The sequence below is a fragment of the Arachis hypogaea genome, chromosome 18, assembly GCF_003086295.3.
Source record: "Arachis hypogaea cultivar Tifrunner chromosome 18, arahy.Tifrunner.gnm2.J5K5, whole genome shotgun sequence".
NCBI classification, from domain to species: domain Eukaryota; kingdom Viridiplantae; phylum Streptophyta; class Magnoliopsida; order Fabales; family Fabaceae; genus Arachis; species Arachis hypogaea.
The window spans coordinates 59,361,305-59,383,397 of NC_092053.1; the positions used below are offsets into that span (position 1 = coordinate 59,361,305).

Genomic DNA, 22,093 nt, shown 5'->3' on the forward strand with positions numbered 1-22,093 from the left:
TCTCAGATCTTGATCAATAGCCAATTCTTTGGTATAATTGCTCATGAAGAGAGATATGCTTGATCCCTGATTATACCACACACCATTGTAGATCCAAGTAGAGGGAGGATTATATGTCACATATCCAAACACCAAAACCCAGATTCTACTCAAGTGTGAGAAGGGATTTCAAGCATGGTTTCATGTTTCCTTTTCCAAGGTTCCCATGAAACCCAATTGTATTCAATCTCTTTCCCAAGATAATTGAATACTAAGCATTAAGAATGAAATTCCTTCTAGCAAATCAAAGAGAAGATGAAGAGAAGAAGAATTTCACTATTATCAATCCATCAAGTACAAAAGAGCTCCCTCTCTCAATAAGAGGAAAGTTAGCTACTCATAGCTCAAAAAGTACTCAAAAATGAAGTGTAAAAGTGGATCTAAAACTGACTGCTTAACCCCCTTCTTCAGTACTCCTTGGGGGTATTTATACTACTCCTAGTAAAATAAAAGAATTACAAAAGTGAAAAAGGAAGATTACATTTTAGAGGGAAAAGAAAACACTCAATAAGTGTGACTTCTCAGCTGGCGTGTGGTTGGTGCTTCTCTGGCGTGTCACGTGCCCTTCATTTCCAGCTTGGTGTGCCACACCCAATCCTTCAAGTGGCACGCTTGTCCCTCTAACAACCTTGGCATGCCACGCCTTTGAACTCAAGTGGCACGCCATAGTGGAATTCTTGTGTCGGCGTGCCACGCCTTCGAACTCAAGTAGCACGCCCCTTGCCTTTCTCACTTCTCTTTGCCTCTGGAAACTTGAATTGGCATGCCACGCCCTTGCTCTATGCTTGGCTAGGCTTCTCTGGAAAGTTGAACTAGCGTGGCACGCCCAAGGTCTGGCGTGCCATGCCCATTTTGTGAGTGAGTGGTTCCTCTGTTTGGCGTGCCACACCACGAACTCAAGTGGCACGCCCCAATGCTTCTTTGCTCTCTGAATGACACTGGCGTGCCACGCCTGGTTACTCAGTGGCACACCTAAGTGAAGAATGGTGAGTGGCGTGCCACGCCTTCGATACCAAGTGGCACGGCCCATGTAATTGGCCTCCTTCATCCTCTCTGGAAACTTATACCAGCGTGCCACACCCAAAGGCTGGCGTGCCACGCCCATGATCTTATCTTGGTTCCAGTAGTTGGCGTGCCACGCCTCAGCCTTCAAGTGGCACACCATAGTGAAATGCTAAGGTTGGCGTGCCACGCCTTCGATACCAAGTGGCATGCCCAGTCTTCAATTACCTTCAGCTCCATCTCCGGATTATTGTACCAGCGTGCCACGCCATGCTGCTCAAGTGGCACCCCCATGGACTTGTGAACTCTTCAAGCTTGGCGTGCCATGCCTGGGTTCTCAAGTGGCACGCCCAAGTGACTTCTTGGGGCTGGCGTGCCACGCCTTCGATACCAAGTGGCACGCCATAGTGGAGGTTCTTCTTGGAATGGTGAGTTGGCGTGCCACGCCTCTATGCTCAAGTGGCACGCCCCATAGTAGTTGATTGATCAGGCGTGCCACGCCTGATGCGTGAGCATCTTTCCTATTTTTTCCTAGTAAATTTGCATGTAATTTGCTGAGTTTAATTAAGAATTAATTATATTTTAGCCACTATGGATGCTATTTTGAATTTTGTGCAATATTGTTTATTTTAGGTAGCATTCGGCTGGATTTGATGGAGTTTCTGCAGCATAAGAATCAAAGGAGATGGCAGCGAGGAGCGATGCGTACGCGTGGCTGACGCGTACGCGTGATTTGAAGATTTGCAAAGCGATGCGTCCGCGTGACCGACTCGTCCGCAGGACTCGCGAAAAAGACCACCGACGCGTGCGCGTGACCGACACGTACGCCTGACATGTGCAACGTGCAAAAAACGCAGAAAGACACTGGGGGCAATTTCTGGGCTATTTTGACCCAGTTTCCAGCCCAGAAAAGACAGATTAGAAGCTGCAGAATGGACAAATCAAGTGGTCCCCACCCATCAGATGAAGACTTGTTAATTAATTCGAATTTAAATTCAAATTTGATTTTTAAATAGGAACAGATATTATTTTAATTTAATTTTAGAAATTTGATTTTTAAATTATTAGGATTAGTTATAAAAGGGGATTCAGATCCATCAGATTGGAACTCAGTACATTTTTACCTGAATCCTTATTTTCTACTTTGAACCATGAGCAACAAATCCTCCATTGTTAAGGTTAGGAGCTCTGTCTATTTCTATGGATTGATTTTATTGCTTTTTCTATTTTAATTTATGTATGGATTTATAATTTAAGAATTTTTTTCGCTCTTTATTTTATGAATTTGGGTGGAACGGAAGTATGACCCTCTTTCTATTTGAGTTCTTGTATAACTTGGAAAAGCTCTTTACTTGAACAACAGCTTGAAAACATATTATCCTAAATTTTAATTATCTGGATTTAACGGGATACGTGACATATAATCCTTTTATTTTTAGGTAATTAGAGTTTTTGTGGCATATAAACTGGAATTTGATCATCACTCTCTAATTGGAATTAATTGACCAAGGAATTGGCTGTTGATGAATTTTAGAGGAGACTAGGAAGGTCTAAGGAATTAGGGTCTAGTCATATATAGTTTGCCATAAATTAAATCCTACATGATTCAAATAGTTAGTAAGAAAAATAATTCCAGAAAAATAGATAACTCTGAAGCCTTAACTATCTTCTCCATATTTTCTTCCCAAAGTATTTACTTGACTTTCTTCAATATTCTTTTTATTGTTTAATATCTTTTATATTGCATCTCAATACTATTTTCTGTTTGTCTAACTAATCCTATCAAACACTATTGTTGCTTAATCCATCAATCCTCGTGGGATCGACCCTTACTCACGTAAGGTATTACTTGGTACGATCCGATGCACTTGCCGGTAAGTTAGTGGGTTACAAATACTGCATCAAGTTTTTGGTGCTGTTGCCGGGGATTGACTATGATTAACAACTATTCGTTGTTTGATTGCTTAGATTAGATAATTTTTTATTATATTTTTTTCTATTATTATTAATTTTTATTTTGCATTTTTTCTTATTTTATTTTTTCTTTTTTTTCTTTTCTTTACGTTAATTTTTTTCTCTTTTCCCTTTCGTTTACGTTTTTTTTCTCTTTTCCTTTTCGTTTACACCCCCTCCCCTTTATACTGTATTTTTTTCCTCTTATTTTATTTTATTTTTATTTTTAAAAAAATTGATTTATTTTATAAATATATATTTTTCTTAATTTCTGAAATTAAGTTTGGTGTCCCCTAGTTAGTCTTATTTTAATTTTTCTTATTTAATTTGCCTAATAATTTCGAAAATTTTTAGTAATAATTTTTCTAGTAATTTTTGAATATTAGTGTTGGTTTGTTTTATTCAATATTTTTATCTCTTTATTTAGGTTACCTCACTGGGAATTCTCTGCACTCTGACGTAGAGAGTCCCATCTTTTCTTGTCTTCTGTTTGTTTATGCGCAGGAACAGAGACAAAGAACATCTCTTAGACTTTGATCTTGAACTTGAAAGAACTTTCAGGCGGCGTTTACAAAAAGCAAGACTTTACAAGGCTACAGAATCCACTATGGATCCTAATAATAATGCTAATGCCAATGTGGCAAATCCGAATGGGGATGAGCAATAAAGGAGAGTGCTTGGTTCTTATTCTGCCCCTACTACGGATCTTTATGGAAAAAGCATTGTGGTGCCTCCTATAGCTGCAAACAACTTTGAGTTGAAGCCACAATTGGTCACCCTGGTGCAACAAAACTGCCAATATCATGGACTTCCTCATGAAGATCCAAATCAGTTTATATCTGATTTTCTACAGATTTGTGATACTGTGAAGACAAATGGAGTGAACCCAGAGGTGTACAAACTCATGCTCTTCCCGTTTTCCCTGAGGGATAAAGCAAAGCTGTGGTTAGAATTCTGATGCCAGGGCATTTTGGCCAGTTTCACTGACCTTTTCTTTATGGTTTTAAGTTAGTTTCATGCATTTTCTTAGGAAATAAGCAAGTTTTGGGTAAATAATCACTTACGTCTAGATTCAAGCAAACATTGTGAATTTTACATGATTTCATGAGAATTATGCACGGATTGAATGACAATTGGGATAATGCATGAACTCATAACTTGGACTAGAACTTTGATACACTTTATTGCTTGATTTCAGGACAAAAGAAGCAAGGAAGAACCACGTTAGCAGCCACGTTAGTCTAACTAACGTGACCTCTAACGTGGAAGGGGAGCTAGCTTGCAACGTTAATGAGAAAAGTAATCGCCAATAACGTCCTCGAAGCCATCATAGCCCACGTTAATTGCCACGTTAACTACATTAACGTGGTAGTTAACGTGGAAGAAGAAAATGAAGCCAACGTTAGTAACACTCACCTTTATCACTAACGTTGGACCAAGCTCATATTGGCCATGTTAAGAGCCACGTTAACTCAGTTAACGTGGACTCTAATGTGGGGAAACAAAAGAATGATCAATATTAGTGACACTCACCTTTGTCACTAATGTTGAGCTAAGCCACTTTGAGCCACGTTAGTTGCCACGTTAATTCAGTTAACGTGGACTCTAACGTGGAGGGAGCAAAGAATCGCCAACGTTAGTGACACTCACCTTTGTCACTAACGTTGGGATGAGCCACTATGAGCCACGTTAACTCCCACGTTAACTACATTAACGTGGAAGCTAACGTGAGTAAAAGGGATGATGAGCGAACGTTAGTGACACTCACCTTTGTCACTAACGTTGGAGATGGCTAGCAATACCACGTTAGAAGCCACGTTAACCTAGTTAACGTGAACTCTAACGTGGGAAGTAGGGGCATTTTGGAACGTTAGTGACAAAGGTAAGTGTCACTAACGTTCTCGAGGATGTGGCAAGCCTATTTTAAAGGTCACGTTAGCCACACTAACGTGAACTCTAACATAGGGAGAAAGGAGGATTCTCAACGTTATTGGAAAAAGTAAGTCCCAATAACGTGTGCGAAGGACCAAGAGGCAACGTTAGTGGTCACGTTGGTGCCACTAACGTTGAAGTTAACGTGGACCATTCTTGGGTTAGAAACGTTAGTGAAAAAGGTGATTGTCACTAACGTTCTCGAACCCACACTTTCACTTAACGTTATCGCCACTAACGTCCTAAGCTAGAATCCCTGCCTACTTCACACTTTCTCTCTGCAAGTAAAGCTAAGCCCACTGAAGAAGATAACTGCTTCAACTCAAGATCCAAAGGCCCATATCCAAGACTTGAAGAGCCAACTAGAAGATCAGAAGAATAGTATAAATAGGGAGAGCTTTGAACTAGAAAAGGAGCTTTTGGCATTATTAGAATTACTCTCTGTATTTTACTTTCTCTGCAACTTTTAGTTTAATTCTCAGAATGTACTCTCCATCTATGCTTTTCATTCCCAGAGCTATGAACAACTAAACCCCTTTCATTGGGTTAGGGAGCTCTGTTGTAATTTGATGGATCAATAATAGTTTTCATTATCCTTCTTCTCTCTTTTCTCTTGATTTTACTAGAAAGCTTTCAATCTTCATCCAATTGAGTAGTTATCTTGGAAAAGAAGCTATTCATACTTGGATCTCTTCTGAACCTTGGAAGAGGAATGAAGAGATCATGCTAGAATTGCTTTCTCATGTTGGACCAAATTGGGGTTTGGGCGGATATGGTGACATATAATTCTCCCAATACTTTGATTTGGAAATACATGTGGTATAATCAGTGACCACACTTTATCTCTTCTCATGAGCAATTAGACCAAGGAATTGGCTATTGATCTGATTTGAGAGATTGAATTACCAAGGAATTGGAATTCAATCACTAAAGATTGCCTAGGAGATCAATGAATGCATTGATTGTAGAAGAGATGAAAATGAACTTGATCTGGAGAATGCAACATCTCCTAAGCCCAATGAACTCCCCATTTCTGATCTTACACATTCTCTTTACTTTCTGCTATTTACTTTCATGCTAAACTCCCCTTCCCCATTTAAGATTCTGCAATTTACCTTCCGTCATTTATTTTCTGCAATTTACTTTCCCGCCATTTAATTTCCTGCAATTCTCAACCCAATTTCTGCTTAGCTCAACTAGAACATTCTTCCAATTAAAGTTGCTTGACCAATCAATCCCTGTAGGATTCGACCTCACTCTATTGTGAGTTTTTACTTGACGACAATTCGGTATACTTGCCGAGGGAGATTTGTTAAAGGACAAGTTTTCGTGCATCAAGTTTATGGCGTCATTGCCGGGGATTGATTTTGTATCAACAATGATTAAATTGGTGGATAACTAGATTGAGCATTTGTTTTTATTTTGTCTGATTTAAGTTCATTTGAGTAATTTACTTTCTGTTCAGTTATTTTCTTCCCTTTTCCCTACCCATTTTTCTTAGTTGTTTACAATTCAGTCACCAACCCACTAACTGTTTGATATATTGCATCACTCACACTAATAGCATTTTTGTAGAAATCTATCTTTCTTGCTTTTACCTTGTTGGTTGTATGACAGGTAGAAGAAGCGGGGCTTCAACTTCCTTTGATTCTGAACCTGAGAGGACCTTCCTTAGATTAAGGAGGGAAGCAAGAGGAAAGAGAGTAGTTGGTGCTGAGGAAGAGGAGGAGTACTTTGAACTAGATATGGATGAGAATATGGAGAACCATCATGAAGAAGAGGCTCACAACCATGGCCGAGAAGGTCTAGCACATCAGGCTGGGCAAGAGAGAAGAGTTCTGGGTTCTTACATCAATCCAAACCCAGGAAACTGTGGAAGTAGCATCCAACGGCCAACCATACATGCCATCAACTTTGAACTAAAGCCACAGCTCATCATCCTTATTCAGAACAATTGTTCATTCAGAGGAAGTATCCAAGAAGACCCCAATCAACATCTAACCACCTTCCTGAGGATATGCGATACTGTGAAGTCTAATGGTGTTCATCCTGACACTTATAGACTACTTCTATTCCCTTTCTCACTCAAGGACAAAGCATCTAAATGGCTGGAATCCTTTTCAAAGGAGAGTTTAGCAACCTGAGAAGATGTGATGAACAAATTCTTGGCAAGATTCTATCCTCCTCAACGGATCAACAGGTTGAGAGCTAAGGTACAAACCTTTAGGAAGCAAGATGGTGAGACTCTATATGAAGCATGGGAGAGGTTTAAGGACCTGACAAGAAGATGCCCGCCAGATATGTTCAATGAATGGATGCAGTTGCACATTTTCTATGAAGGTCTTTCATATGAATCAAAGAAGGCAGTAGACCACTCATCCGGGGGATCTCTGAACAAGAAAAAGACCATTGAAGAAGCCATAGATGTCATTGAGACTGTAGCTGAGAATGATTATTTCTATGCTTCTAAAAGAGGCAACACTAGAGGAGTGATGGAGTTGAACAACGTGGATGCACTGCTAGCTCAAAACAAGATGATTACCAAGCAATTAGCTGACCTCATCAAGAAGATGGAGAGGAATCAAGTAGCAGCAATCACCACTTCAGCAGCAACTCAAGAAGGAGCGAATGAAGAGGCAGAGGGTGATTAGGAACAAGCCAACTACATTGGAAATTCACCCAGACAGCACCATGACCCATACTCCAAAACATATAATCCTGGTTGGAGGAACCACCCAAACTTTGGGTGGGGAAATCAACAGGATCAAGGCCAAGATCAGAGACGCCACAACCCCAGCAACAATGCAACTCACGAACATTCCACACAGAGATCATATCAGCACCCACCTAACAACACACCTCAACATCTATACCAAAGTCAAAATGGCCCTTCTTACCCCTCCAATCTCAAATCACCATCATCTAAAGATGACTCTCCAGGATTGAAACCCTACTTGAAGGCATATGCAAGGAAATCCAAGATAGTAAGATGTTCTGAGAGGAAGTGCGATCTAACCTGCAAAATCAAGATGCTGCCATCAAGAAACTTGAGACACAAATTGGCTACCTATTCCAGCAAGCTCCTGGCCATGACCTTTGCAGCAACATTAAGTTAAGGCCAAGGGAGGAGTGTCAAGCTATCACCCTCAGAAGTGGAAAGGAATTGAAGGAGACTTCCAAGCAACCACAAGAGAAAGATTCAGTTGGAAAGAAAGAGGAACAAGATGAAGTTCAAGTCCCCACCTCCAACTCACATCAAAAGGAAGGAGAGCTGGAGCCATATGTTCTGAAAGTCCCATATCGTCAACAACTGAAGAAGAAGGGGGATGACAACCAGTTCTCCAGATTTTTAGAAATCTTCAAGAAACTACAGATTAACATACCCTTTGCTGAAGCAATAGAGCAAATGCCACACTATGCCAAGTTTTTGAAGGAGTTGATGACCAAGAAGAGAAGCTGGAAGAACAACGATACTGTGATACTGACTGAAGAATGTAGTGCCATCATCCAGCATAAATTACCCCAGAAATTGAAGGATCCTGGGAGCTTCCAAATTCCTTGTATTATAGGAGAAATAACAGTGGAAAAGGCTCTATGTGATTTAGGAGCCAGCATAAATCTGATGTCTGTAGCTATGATGAGGAAAATGAGGATTGAGGAGGCCAAACCAATAAAAATGGCCTTACAACTGGCAGACCGATCATTCAAGTTTTCTCACGGTATAGTGGAAGACTTGCTAGTGAAGGTAGGAGACTTTATCTTTCCAGCAGACTTTGTAGTGTTGGACATGAAGGAAGGAGCTAAGGCTTCTATCATCTTGGGCAGACCGTTCTTAGCTACTGCCGGAGCTGTCATCGATGTCCAAAAGGGTGAAATTACCCTTAGACTACACAATGAAACAATGATGATCAATGTGTTCAAGGCCATGAACTACCCACAGGAACCATTGGGAGAATGTATGAGGTTGGACTCACTGGAAGATGTGGTACAAGAGACTTTTGAAGAAGAAGAACTTGAGGAGTTAACAGAAGAGGAGGAATCAGCATCAAGCGAAGAAGCTGCAACAGCTGAGGTTCAGGTTCAGGGCACAATAGAGGAGAAGAATGAAAAGAAAGAAGCACCCAAACTTGAACTAAAGGCACTGCCACCCACTCTCAAGTATGCATATCTAGGGGAAAATGAAAGTCATCCAGCGATCATAAATTCATCCCTTAGCCAAGAATAAGAGGAAGAGTTACTTCAAGTATTACAAAAGCACAATGATGCCATAGGATGGACCCTTGCTGACTTGAAGGGAATCAGTTCGGCCATATGTATGCATAAGATACTGTTGGAAGATGATGCCAAACCATCCATTCAACCCCAAAGGAGGCTGAATCCAGTCATGAAAGAAGTGGTACAGAAAGAAGTCATGAAGTTATGGCAAGGAGGAGTGATCTATCCGATCTCAGATAGCCCATGGGTCAGCCCTATGCAAGTTGTCCCAAAAAAGGGAGGAATCACTATAGTCCCCAATGAGAAGAACGAACTAATCCCTACAAGGACCGTCACAGTATGGCGGATGTGCATAGACTATAGAAAACTCAATGAAGCTACACGAAAAGATCATTTCCCCCTTCCCTTCATGGATCAGATGCTGGAAAGACTTGCAGGGCATGCATATTACTGTTTTCTCGATGGTTATTCAGGATATAACCAAATAGTGGTTGATTCAAGAGACCAAGAGAAAAACTCCTTCACCTGCCCATATGGAGTGTTTGCCTACAGGCGCATGCCATTTGGTCTATGCAATGCACCTGCAGCCTTCCAACGCTGCATGCTCTCTATTTTCTCAGATATGATAGAAAAATTTATCGAAGTCTTTATGGACGACTTCTCAGTATTCGGAGATTCCTTTCCTAGTTGCCTAGATCACCTGGCCCTGGTATTAAAAAGATGTCAAGAAACTAATTTGGTCTTGAACTGGGAGAAATGTCACTTTATGCTGACAGGAGGAATAGTTTTTGGTCATAAGGTTTCTAACCAAGGCATTGAGGTAGACAGAGCTAAGGTGGAACTCATTGAAAAATTACCTCCACCAAGTAATGTCAAGGCAATTAGGAGTTTTCTAGGGCATGCTGGCTTTTACAGAAGGTTTATTAAAGATTTTTCAAAGATAGCCAAGCCCTTAAGCAATCTCCTTGTATCTGATACACCATTTATCTTCGATGAAAAGTGCATGCTAGCATTCGAGAACTTGAAAAAGAGGTTGTCCTCTGCTCCTATCATTTCCCCACCTGACTGGAACCTACCATTTGAACTGATGTGCGATGCATCTGATTTCGTAATTGGGGCAATGTTGGGACAGAGGAAAGATAACTTGGTCCATGTGATATACTATGCCAGCAAAGTCCTCAATGATACTCAAAGAAACTATACCACTACTGAAAAGGAGTTGCTGGCAATAGTTTTTGCATTTGACAAGTTTAGATCATACCTCATTGGTGCCAAAGTGATTGTCTTCACAGATCACACAGCACTTAAATATTTGTTTGCCAAGCAAGAATCAAAACCAAGACTAATAAGATGGATCTTATTGTTGCAGGAATTCAATATTGAAATCAGAGACAAAAAAGGAGTGAAGAACAAGGTAGCAGATCACCTATCCAGAATCCCTCATGATAAAGGAGGAACACATGATACAAATGTAAATGAGTTCTTCCCAGATGAGCAGTTGATGATGATTCACAAAGCACCCTGGTTTGCAGATATTGCCAATTTTAAAGCAACTGGGGCTTTACCTCCAGAACTCAACAAACACCAGAAAAGAAAGCTCATCAATGATGCAAAGTATTTTGTCTGGGATGAGTCATATCTCTTCAAGAAGTGTCCAGATGGAATCCTGAGAAGATGTGTTTCGGAAGAAGAGGGACCAGAGATCTTATGGAATTGCCACGGCTCATGCTATGGAGGCCATTTTTGAGGGACAGAACTGCAGCCAAGGTATTACAAAGCAGATTCTTTTGGCCCACCCTTTTCAAGGATGCCAAAGAACTGGTAAAGAATTGCAATGAATGTCAAAGAGCTGGAAACTTACCCAAAAGAAATGAGATGCCATAGAACTTCATCTTAGAACTGGAACTGTTTGATGTGTGAGGAATCGATTTCATGGGACCATTCCCAACCTCATATTCAAACAAGTACATCTTGGTAGCAGTGGATTATGTTTCCAAGTGGGTAGAGGCTATTGCAACCCCAAAAAATGATAACAAGGTGATCATGAAATTCCTCAGAAAGAATATTTTTAGCCGGTTCGGAGTCCCACGAGCACTCATCAGTGATGGAGGGAGCCATTTTTGTAACATACCACTAGAAGCTCTCCTCCTATGATACGGGGTGAAACACAAGATTTCCACGCCTTACCACCCCCAAACAAGTGGGCAAACTGAGATATCTAACAGATAGCTAAAAAGGATTCTGGAAAAGACTGTGGGAGCATCAAGGAAGGATTGGTCGAAGAAACTGGATGATGCTCTTTGGGCATACCGGACGGCATTCAAGACACCAATTGGGATGTCCCTATACCAACTGGTGTATGGAAAAGCTTGTCATCTACCATTGGAGCTGGAACACAAAACCCTCTGGGCTCTCAAGCTGCTAAATTTTGATAGCATTACTGCTGGTGAAAAGAGGATCTTGCAGCTGCAAGAAATAGAGGAGTTCAGATCTCAAGCCTATGAAAATACCAAGATTTATAAAGAGAAGGCAAAGAGAAGGCACGACCTCCATTTGACACCCAAGAGCTTCGAAGAAGGACAGCAAGTGCTCCTCTACAATTCCAAATTAAGATTCTTCCCTGGGAAACTCAAATCAAGGTGGTCAGGACCCTTTCTTGTCACAAAGGTCTCACCGTATGGGCACATAGAAATCATGGACGAAAGTTCAAAGAGGAAGTTCACTATTAACGGACAGAGGCTCAAACACTACATGGGCAACATGGGGGAAAACCCCAAAGTGAAGTATCACCTCAAGTGATGGAGGAATCGTCGAGCTAGCAACGCTAAAAGAGTGCTTCGTTGGGAGGCAACCCAACCTAAGGTAGTTCTCTTTTCATTTGCATTTTAATAAAAATCACAAGTAGTTTCCCCCGTATTGTGAGGAGCTAAGTTTGGTGTTACACACCAAAATAATACAAGAGCGAGTGTGTAATTCTAAGTTTAGTGCTCCACCAAAGATTTCAGTTAGAATCACACTACACTACTTCAAGGGCAAATTGCTAGATCCAACCAATCAGGGGAACCACTTAACAGTAGTTAGTTCATAGTTGTCTTGCTGATAACAACACATGAGATTTTCTGCATATATTCAACCTGCTGTATTAGGCAAGGAACTAAGTTTGGTGTTCACACACTAAATTAAGTTTCGAAATTCACAAGCATACATGCATACTAACTATCTCTCAAGTGCTTTAGGGACAAGCAACTTCCAATAACTTTGCAAGGATTCAATCAATCTTTTGAAAAAAAAAAAACAGTGCACCATCATCCAAGGAAGCGAGGAAGGATGCAGAAGCTATGGAGGATGACAACAAATGGGTAGCTTGAAGGCATCACCAAAAGGTTGTATTGTTACTTGATTTCATATGCTTGGAAATACTCAATTTGGAAGTCTGAATGTGCCCTTGATTAATAGTCACTCTTTAAGCTTAATTCACTAGAATTTGATGTTTGTTTTTTCTTAGGTCTATGATTGCTAGTCAAATTGCCTGTTTTCAATTCCATCTTGCTTATTGTATGCTTGTCTTTTTTTTTAAGCTAAATAAAAAGAGATGTTATGAAAGACCAGAGTGGAGTTCAATTTGTGGAGTAAGTTCTTAGATTTGTGGTGTAGTAATCACTTAGCTAAGTTGGTTCATCAACAAGGTGGGAAGGCAACTATCTGTCCTAAATGATATGCTTGAAACACACCCCATGAGACTAGCTAAATAATAAGATCCTAATAAAAAAAAAGGAAAAGAACAATAAGAGTTGAAAAAGAAAGAAAAGTTAATAAAGAATAAGGCAAGGCACCAAGGGCTTGAATCTTGAGGGATGTGTCTGTGGTGCTCTTGTACCAAGGATCTGCTTGGATGAATAAGTTCTTAGGAGTGCTTCATCACTTGGTAACTTGGGTTAACTAACCTGGGATTATCAACTGAAAATCCACTATCAAGAGCAACCTTGCTACAGAACATTTAGTAACCCAAAGAGGTGCTGGACACCAAGACCTCAAGGGAAGCAAATAACAAACCATGTGCCTGTGGTGTGCATGTATGAGGGAGAGAGACTTGAGGGAGTAAGTCCTTAGGGGTGTTTCAACACCTAGCACCTTGAACCAACTGGTTCGGGAGTGTTGGCTGAAAACTTATCTTAAAGAGTCGCCCCCTCACAGAACACTTAGCCTAAGGAAGAAATAAACCTTGGAAAGACAAAGGGATCAATAAATAAAAGTCTCAAAGGGTGCAATCAAGTGAGTATTCCAAGGCATGATAAAGGTCTGAAAGCCAGTAAAGGAATGAACCTAAGTTGCTATGCATGAAAACCCATAAAACCAAGAACATGACTTCCACAATAATGATTCATTCATTTTGTCATTTCATTCATCATTCTCTTGTTCTAGTACTTGCTTAGGGACAAGCAAGCGTTAAGTTTGGTGTTGTGATACCAGGGCATTTTGGATAGTTTTGCTGACCTTTTCTTTATGATTTTAAGGTAGTTTCATGCATTTTCTTAGGAAATAAGCAAGTTTTGGGTAAATAATCACTTATGTCTTGATTCAAGCAAACATTATGAATTTTACATGATTTCATGAGAATTATGCATGGATTGAATGACAATTGGGATAATGCATGATCTCATAACTTGGACTAGAACTTTGATACACTTTATTGCTTGATTTTAGGACAAAGGAAGCAAGGAAGAACCACATTAGCAGCCACGTTAGTCTAACTAACGTGACCTCTAACGTGGAAGGGGAGCTAGCTTGCAACGTTAATGAGAAAAGTAATCGCCAATAACGTCCTCGAAGCCATTATAGCCCACGTTAATTGCCACGTTAACTACATTAATGTGGTAGTTAACGTGGAAGAAGAAAATGAAGCCAACGTTAGTGACACTCACCTTTGTCACTAACGTTGGACCAAGCTCATATTGGCCACGTTAAGAGCCACGTTAACTCAGTTAACGTGGGGAAACAAAAGAATGATCAACGTTAGTTGCCACGTTAACTCAGTTAACGTGGACTCTAACGTGGAGGGAGCAAAGAATCGCCAACGTTAGTGACACTCACCTTTGTCACTAACGTTGGGATGAGCCACTATGAGCCACGTTAACTCCCACGTTAACTACATTAACGTGGAAGCTAACGTGAGTAAAAGGGATGATGAGCCAACGTTAGTGACACTCACCTTTGTCACTAACGTTGGAAATGGCTAGCAATACCACGTTAGAAGCCACGTTAACCTAGTTAACGTGAACTCTAACATGGGAAGTAGGGGCATTTTGGAACGTTAGTGACAAAGGTAAGTGTCACTAACATTCTCGAAGATGTGGCAAGCCTACATTAAAGGTCACGTTAGCCACACTAACGTGAACTCTAACATAGGGAGAAAGGAGGATTCTCAACGTTATTGGAAAAAGTAAGTCCCAATAACGTGTGCGAAGGACTAAGAGGCAACGTTAGTGGTCACGTTGGTGCCACTAACGTTGAAGTTAACGTGGACCATTCTTGGGTTAGAAACGTTAGTGAAAAAGGTGAGTGTCACTAACGTTCTCGAACCCACACTTTCACTTAACATTAACGCCACTAACATCCTAAGCTAGAATCACTACCTGCTTTACACTTTCTCTCTGCAAGTAAAGCTAAGCCCACTGAAGAAGATAACTGCTTCAACTCAAGATCCATAGGCCCATATCCAAGACTTGAAGAGCCAACTAGAAGATCAGAAGAATAGTATAAATAGGGAGATCTTTGAACTAGAAAAGGAGCTTTTGGCATTATTAGAATTACTCTCTGTATTTTACTTTCTCTGCAACTTTTAGTTTAATTCTCAGAATGTACTCTCCATCTATGCTTTTCATTCCCAGAGCTATGAACAACTAAACCCCTTTCATTGGGTTAGGGAGCTCTGTTGTAATTTGATGGATCAATAATAGTTTTCATTATCCTTCTTCTCTCTTTTCTCTTGATTTTACTAGAAAGCTTTCAATCTTCATCCAATTGAGTAGTTATCTTGGAAAAGAAGCTATTCATACTTGGATCTTTTCTGAACCTTGGAAGAGGAATGAAGAGATCATTCTAGAATTGCTTTCTCATGTTGGACCAAATTGGGGTTTGGGCGGATATGGTGACATATAATTCTCCCAATACTTTGATTTGGAAATACATGTGGTATAATCAGTGACCACACTTCATCTCTTCTCATGAGCAATTAGACCAAGGAATTGGGTATTGATCTGATTTGAGAGATTGAATTACCAAGGAATTGGAATTCAATCACTTAAGATTGCCAAGGAGATCAATGAATGCATTGATTGAGGAAGAGATGAAAATGAACTTGATCCGGAGAATGCAACATCTCCTAAGCCCAATGAACTCCCCATTTCTGATCTTACCCATTCTCTTTACTTTCTGCTATTTACTTTCATGCTAAACTCCCCTTCCCCATTTAAGATTCTGCAATTTACCTTCCGTCATTTATTTTCTGCAATTTACTTTCCCGCCATTTAATTTCCTGCAATTCTCAACCCAATTTCTGCTTAGCTCAACTAGAACATTCTTCCAATTAAAGTTTCTTGACCAATCAATCCCTGTGGGATTTGACCTCAGTCTATTGTGTGTTTTTACTTGATGAAAATTTGGTATACTTGCCAAGGGAGATTTGTTAAAGGACAAGTTTTCGTGCATCAATTCCCAACCAAAGGAGAGTTTGAATACATGGAAAAAGGTTGTTACTGAGTTTCTCACTAAATTTTTCCCACGAAAGAAGCTGACTAAGCTTAAGTTGGAAGTTCAGACCTTCAGACAAAAGGAAGGTGAAACTCTTTATGAGGCTTGGGAGAGGTATAAGCTGCTGACTAGGCAATGCCCTCCGGACATGTTCTCCAAGTGGACCCAACTAGATATTTTTTATGAAGGCTTGGGTGAGATGTCCAAGATGAGCTTAGATACCTCTGCAGGTGGTTCACTACACAAGAAGAAGACACCAGAGGAGACTATTGAACTGATTGAATTAGTTGCAAGCAACCAATATTTATACTCATCTAACAGGAATCCTGTGAACTCTGAGATCCCTCAAAAGAGAGGCGTGTTAGAAGTAGAAGCTGTTAATGCTCTTCTTGCTCAGAACAAGCTGATGTCTCAGCAAATAAATCTACTTACTCAACAGATAGGTGGCATGCAAGTCTTAGCTATCAACACCCAAAATCTACCACAAGAAATCTCCTATGACATGGCAGGTAATTTTATGCAAAATGATAATTATGATTATGCTCAATCTTCTTCTGAATAGGTCAATTACATGGGGAGTGGTCCTAGAAATTCCAACAATGATCCATATTCTAAGACATACAATCAGGGGTGGAGGAATCACCCAAATTTTAGATGGAGAGATCAATCTCAGAGACCTCAGAACTTCAACAATAGTTCTCAGGGTAGTTTCCAGGAGAACAATGATTTGGAAGCAATATTGACAGGTTTTAGACAAAAAACCAGAGCATCCATCAAGAACCTGGAGATTCAAATGGGTTAATTAGGCACAAAAGTTAATAAAATTGATCAGAGGACCACTAATAGCCTTCCTGGTAACACAATTCCAAATTTAAGAGAGGAATGCAAGGCTATCACCGTAATAAGTGAACAAGTGGCAAGTACGGAAGGACAAGTTATGCAGGAAACCAGAGCCTCCATTAGAAACTTAGAGGTGCTAGTGGGCCAACTGAACAAGTAAATACTTAAGATGTCTGCAAGTGCATTTCAAGGTAATACAGTGGTGAACCCAGGAGAAGATTACAAGGTTATTCAATTGGGAATGCATCATCCACCAAGGAGGAGGTTCCCAAATAGAAAAAAATACCCAGGGGATGGAGAAACAAAAAGATCCCCACTGAAGCTTTCTCCCCAGGAATAAAGGTGGTGTTAACTAAGACTCCAGCATGGATTTATACAGTAAACAAAATCCTCTCTCTGGAGCATATTGAGCTAATTTATGGAGACACATGAAAGAAGTTCAAAGTAAGGGGTGAAGAGCTGAGCCCCTATGATCCTCCTCCTTAGAGGAGCTGACCGTCAAGCTAGTGACGTTAAAGAAGCGCTTGTCGGGAGGCAACCCGATAATTTCGTATCCTTAGTACTTTTCGTAGTAGTAGTTTTCTTACTTAATTTTTTATTGTATTTTTACTATTTCTCTGATCATGCAGCTATTTTTTTGGGTTTTAATTTTCTTTCTCTCTCTCCCAATCCTAATTCTCTCTTATTCTTTTATCCTTTTATTCTTCTTTCATCTTACTATTTGTTTTTGTTTTCAGTTCTTCTTTGCTTGAGGACAAGCAAACCTTTAGGTTTGGTGTTGACACTTCGCTTACGGGTTTTCTGTTTATTCCTATGGCACCAAAAGGGAGGCGAATCATCTTGACGGAGGAACACAACCTGAAGAATAAAACAACCGCTAGGATAACTAAGGTGGTTGAGTTCCTTTCATTTTTATTCCTTCCCTCATTTTCAATATTATGTTTTGGTTTTCTGCTATTTTTGCTTTGTTTGTTGCATGATCCTTTATTAGTTAGAATCCTAGGTCTAGTTTAGTTTTCTCTTTATTGCTTTAATTCTAAAAAAATGTCTCATGTATTACTCACTGAGCTTAAATTCAAAAAAAATAATAATAAAATAAAATACAGGAGTGATGTATTGCATGAGAAAGTGGGTCTATATTGAAGAATAGTCTTATTTACTTAAATGTGGTGGTATTTTCTGTGATTCTAAATGCATGACATGAATAGTGCATATTTTTTAGAGTGAAGTTTATGAATGTTAAAATTGTTGGCTCTTGAAAAAATGATGAAAAAAAAAAAGAGAAATGTTATTGATAATCTGAAAAATCATAAAATTGATTCTTGAGGCAAGAAAAAGCAGTGAAAAACACAAAGCTTGCGAAAAAAATGGCGAAAAAAATACAAAGAGAGAAAAAGAAAAAGCAAGCAGGAAAAGCCAAGAACCCTTTAAAGGCAAAGGGTAAAAAGGATCCAAGGCTTTGAGCATTAATGGATAGGAGGGTCCAAGGAATAAAATCCTGGCCTAAGCGGCTAAAATCAAGCTGTTCCTAACCATATGCTTGTGGCGTGAAGGTGTCAAGTGAAAAGCTTGAGACTGAGCGGTTAAAGTTGTGGTCCAAAGCAAAAAGAGTGTGCTTAAGAGCTCTGGGCACCTCTAACTGGGGACTCTAGCAAAGCTGAGTCACAATCTGAAAAGGTTTACCCAGCTATGTGTCTGTGGCATTTATGTATCCAGTGGTAATCCTGGAAAATAAAATGCTTAGGGTCACAGCCAAGACTCATAAAGTAGCTGTGTTCAAGAATCAACATACTGAACTAGGAGAATCAATAACACTATCCGAATTCTGAGTTCCTATGGATGCCAATCATTCTGAACTTCAAAGGATAAAGTGAGATGCCAAAATTATTCAGGATTGTAGTTGTAAACCCCACTATAAGAAGAGACATGAGCTTAATCGAACTCTCATTCTCATGCAAATTCACATCCTAAGCTTATATTAGTTTTGGTTGCTTGAGGACAAGTAACAATTCAAGTTTCGTGTTGTGATGCGTGAGCATCTTTCCTATTTTTTCTGAGTAAATTTGTATGTAATTTGTTGAGTTTAATTAAGAATTAATTATATTTTAGCCACTATGGATGCTATTTTGAATTTTGTGAAATACTGTTTATTTTAGGTAGCATTCGGCTGGATTTGATGGAGTTTTTGTAGCACAAGAATCAAAGGAGATGGCAGCGAGGAGCGACGCGTACGCGTGACTGACGCGTACGCGTGATTTGAAGATTTGCAAAGCGATGCGTCCGCATGACTCACGAAAAAGACCATCAACGCGTGCGCGTGACCGACGTGTACGCGTGACATGCGCAACATGCAAAAAACGCAGAAAGACGCTGGAGGCGATTTCTGGGCTATTTTGACCCAGTTTCCAGCCCAAAAAACACAGATTAGAAGCTGCAGAATGGACAAATCAAGTGGTTCCCATCCATCAGCTGAAGACTTGTTAATTAATTTGAATTTAAATTCAAATTTGATTTTTAAATAGGAAAAGATATTATTTTAATTTTAATTTTAGAAATTTGATTTTTAAATTATTAGGATTAGTTATAAAAGGGGATTCAGATCCATCAGATTGGAACTCAGTACATTTTTACCTGAATCCTTATTTTCTACTTTGAACCATGAGCAACTAATCTTCCATTGTTAAGGTTAGGAGCTCTGTCTATTTCTATGGATTGATTTTATTGCTTTTTCTATTTTAATTTATGTATGAATTTATAATTTAAGAATTGTTTTCGCTCTTTATTTTATGAATTTGGGTGGAACGGAAGTATGACCCTCTTTCTATTTGAGTTCTTGTATAACTTGGAAAAGCTCTTTACTTGAACAACAGCTTGAAAACATATTCTCCTAAATTTTAATTATCTGGATTTAACAGGATACGTGACATATAATCCTTTTATTTTAGGTAATTAGAGTTTTTGTGGCATATAAACTGGAATTTGATCATCACTCTCTAATTGGAATTAATTGACCAAGGAATTGGCTGTTGATGAATTTTAGAGGAGACTAGGAAGGTCTAAGGAATTAGGGTCTAGTCACATATAGTTTGCCATAAATTAAATCCTACATGATTAAAATAATTAGTAAGAAAAATAATTCCAGAAAAATAGATAACTCTGAAGTCTTAACTATCTTCTCCATATTTTCTTCCCAAAGTATTTACTTGCCTTTCATCAATATTCTTTATATTGTTTAATGTCTTTTATATTGCATCTCAACACTATTTTCTGTTTGTCTAACTAATCCTATCAAACACTATTGTTGCTTAATCCATCAATCCTTGTGGGATCGACCCTTACTCACGTAAGGTATTACTTGGTACGACCCGGTGCACTTGCCGGTAAGTTAGTGGGTTACAAATACCGCATCAACGCCCAACCTGGCGTGCCACGCCCCTTTTGTATCCTCCATTTGGCTCTCTGGAATTTTGTATTAGCGTGCCACGCCCAGTCTCTGGTGTGCCACGCCCACATGCATACTTGGACTTCTTCTCTGAACTTTAGTACTGGGGTGCCACGCCAGTGCATTTTTGTGGCGTTTGCTTCAAGTGGCACGCTAGTTTCACACGCCCAGCTTCTTGTTTGTCTTCTACCCATTTTTTGATGCTTTTCTCACCTGAAATTCAGCACAACTCATCTCAAAGTAGTGTACCATAATATTCATCAAATAATGCATGAATTGTACTGATCAAATGAGATTTATGCTCTTTTATGGTTTTCTTTATGCAAGAAAGAAGGGTAGATGATGCAAGTCATCAGAAGGGCTAGATGATAACTTTGATGATACTCAGCCTGATTCAGAGGAACTTATGAAAACCTCTGAGGAAAAGGAGAAGTCTCCTAAGCTTGAGCTTAAGCCATTACCTTCCTCCCTAAAATATGCATTTCTAGGAGGGAGAGATACCTATCCTGTGATCATAGGCTCTACACTAGAGCCACAGGAAGAAGCACTATTCCAAGAGCTTAAAACACATAGGACCACCCTTGGGTGGACTATAAGTGACCTTAAGGACATTAGCCCAGCCCGATGCATGCATAAAATCTTGCTGGAGGATAATGCCAAACCAGTGGTGCAACCACAGAGGGGATTGAATCCAGCTATGAAGGAAGTAGTGCAGAAGGAAGTCACTAAGTTCTATGAGGCTGAGATTATTTATCCCATTTCTGACAGCCCATGGGTGAGCCCTGTCCAGGTTGTTCCTAAGAAATGAGGAATGACAGTGGTTCACAATGAAAAGAATGAGCTGATCTCAAAAAGGACAGTTACAAGGTGGCGTATGTGCATTGATTATAGACGACTCAATGACGCCACCAGGAAAGATCACTTTCCTTTGCCCTTCATTGACCAAATGCTAGAAAGATTATCAGGTCATGCTTTTTATTGTTTCATGGATGGATATTTCGGGTACAATCAAATAGCAGTAGATGCATAGGATCAAGAGAAGACAACATTCACATGTCCATCTGGCGTGTTCGCCTATAGATGAATGCCATTTGGCCTATGCAATGCGCCTGCCACCTTTCAGAGATGCATGCTATCCATCTTCTCTGATATGGTAGAGAAATTCCTTAAAGTATTCATGGATGACTTCTCTGTATATGGAGACTCATTTGACTCCTGTCTTGATCATCTGACCCTGGTCCTGAAAAGATGCCACGAAACAAACCTAGTTCTAAACTGGGAGAAATGCCACTTCATGGTAACTGAAGGCATTGTTTTTGGGCATTGGATCTCAAATAAAGGGATAGAGGTGGATCAAGCTAAGGTGAAAGTGATAGAACGCTTGCCACCACCTATTAGTGTTAAGGCAATCCGAAGTTTCCTAGGACATGCAGGATTTTATAAGCGGTTCATAAAAGATTTTTCTAAAATCGCCAAACCCCTGTGTAATTGATAAACCCCATTTTTTAGGGTTTATCTTGTGTTGAATTTAGAGGGTTTTGTCAACTTTTCTCCCATGTATCCAATGAAATAGCATGGTTTTGTAAATTCTCCTTTAATTGTGCTTAAGAGTGAACACATACTTTTTAGGACTTAAAATAGCTAAATTTAATTCACCTTGATTCCATTAGATGCCTTGATGTATTTGCTAAGTGATTTCAGGTTTAGGAGGCAAAGATTGGATTGAGGGAATGAAGAAAAAGCACGTAGAGATGGAGAACTCATGAAGAAATGAAGGAATCGCAAAGCTGTCAAGCCCGACCTCTTCGCACTTAATCGATCATAACTTGAGCTACAGAGGTTCAAATGAGACAGTTATAGTTGCATTGGAAAGATAACGTCCGGGGCTTCAAAATAATATAAAATTTTCCATAGTTTCAT

The 22,093-nt window shown here is 39.7% G+C and overlaps 1 non-coding gene across 1 annotated transcript; it reads right to left on the reverse strand.

Annotated features, from left to right (window-relative positions):
- Positions 1 to 7,124: 7,124 nt before the first annotated feature.
- Positions 7,125 to 7,231, reverse strand: LOC112774511 (small nucleolar RNA R71). Its single transcript, XR_003188998.1, has one exon. It is a non-coding gene; the product is annotated as a small nucleolar RNA R71 (small nucleolar RNA).
- Between the last annotated feature and the right edge of the window lie 14,862 nt (positions 7,232 to 22,093).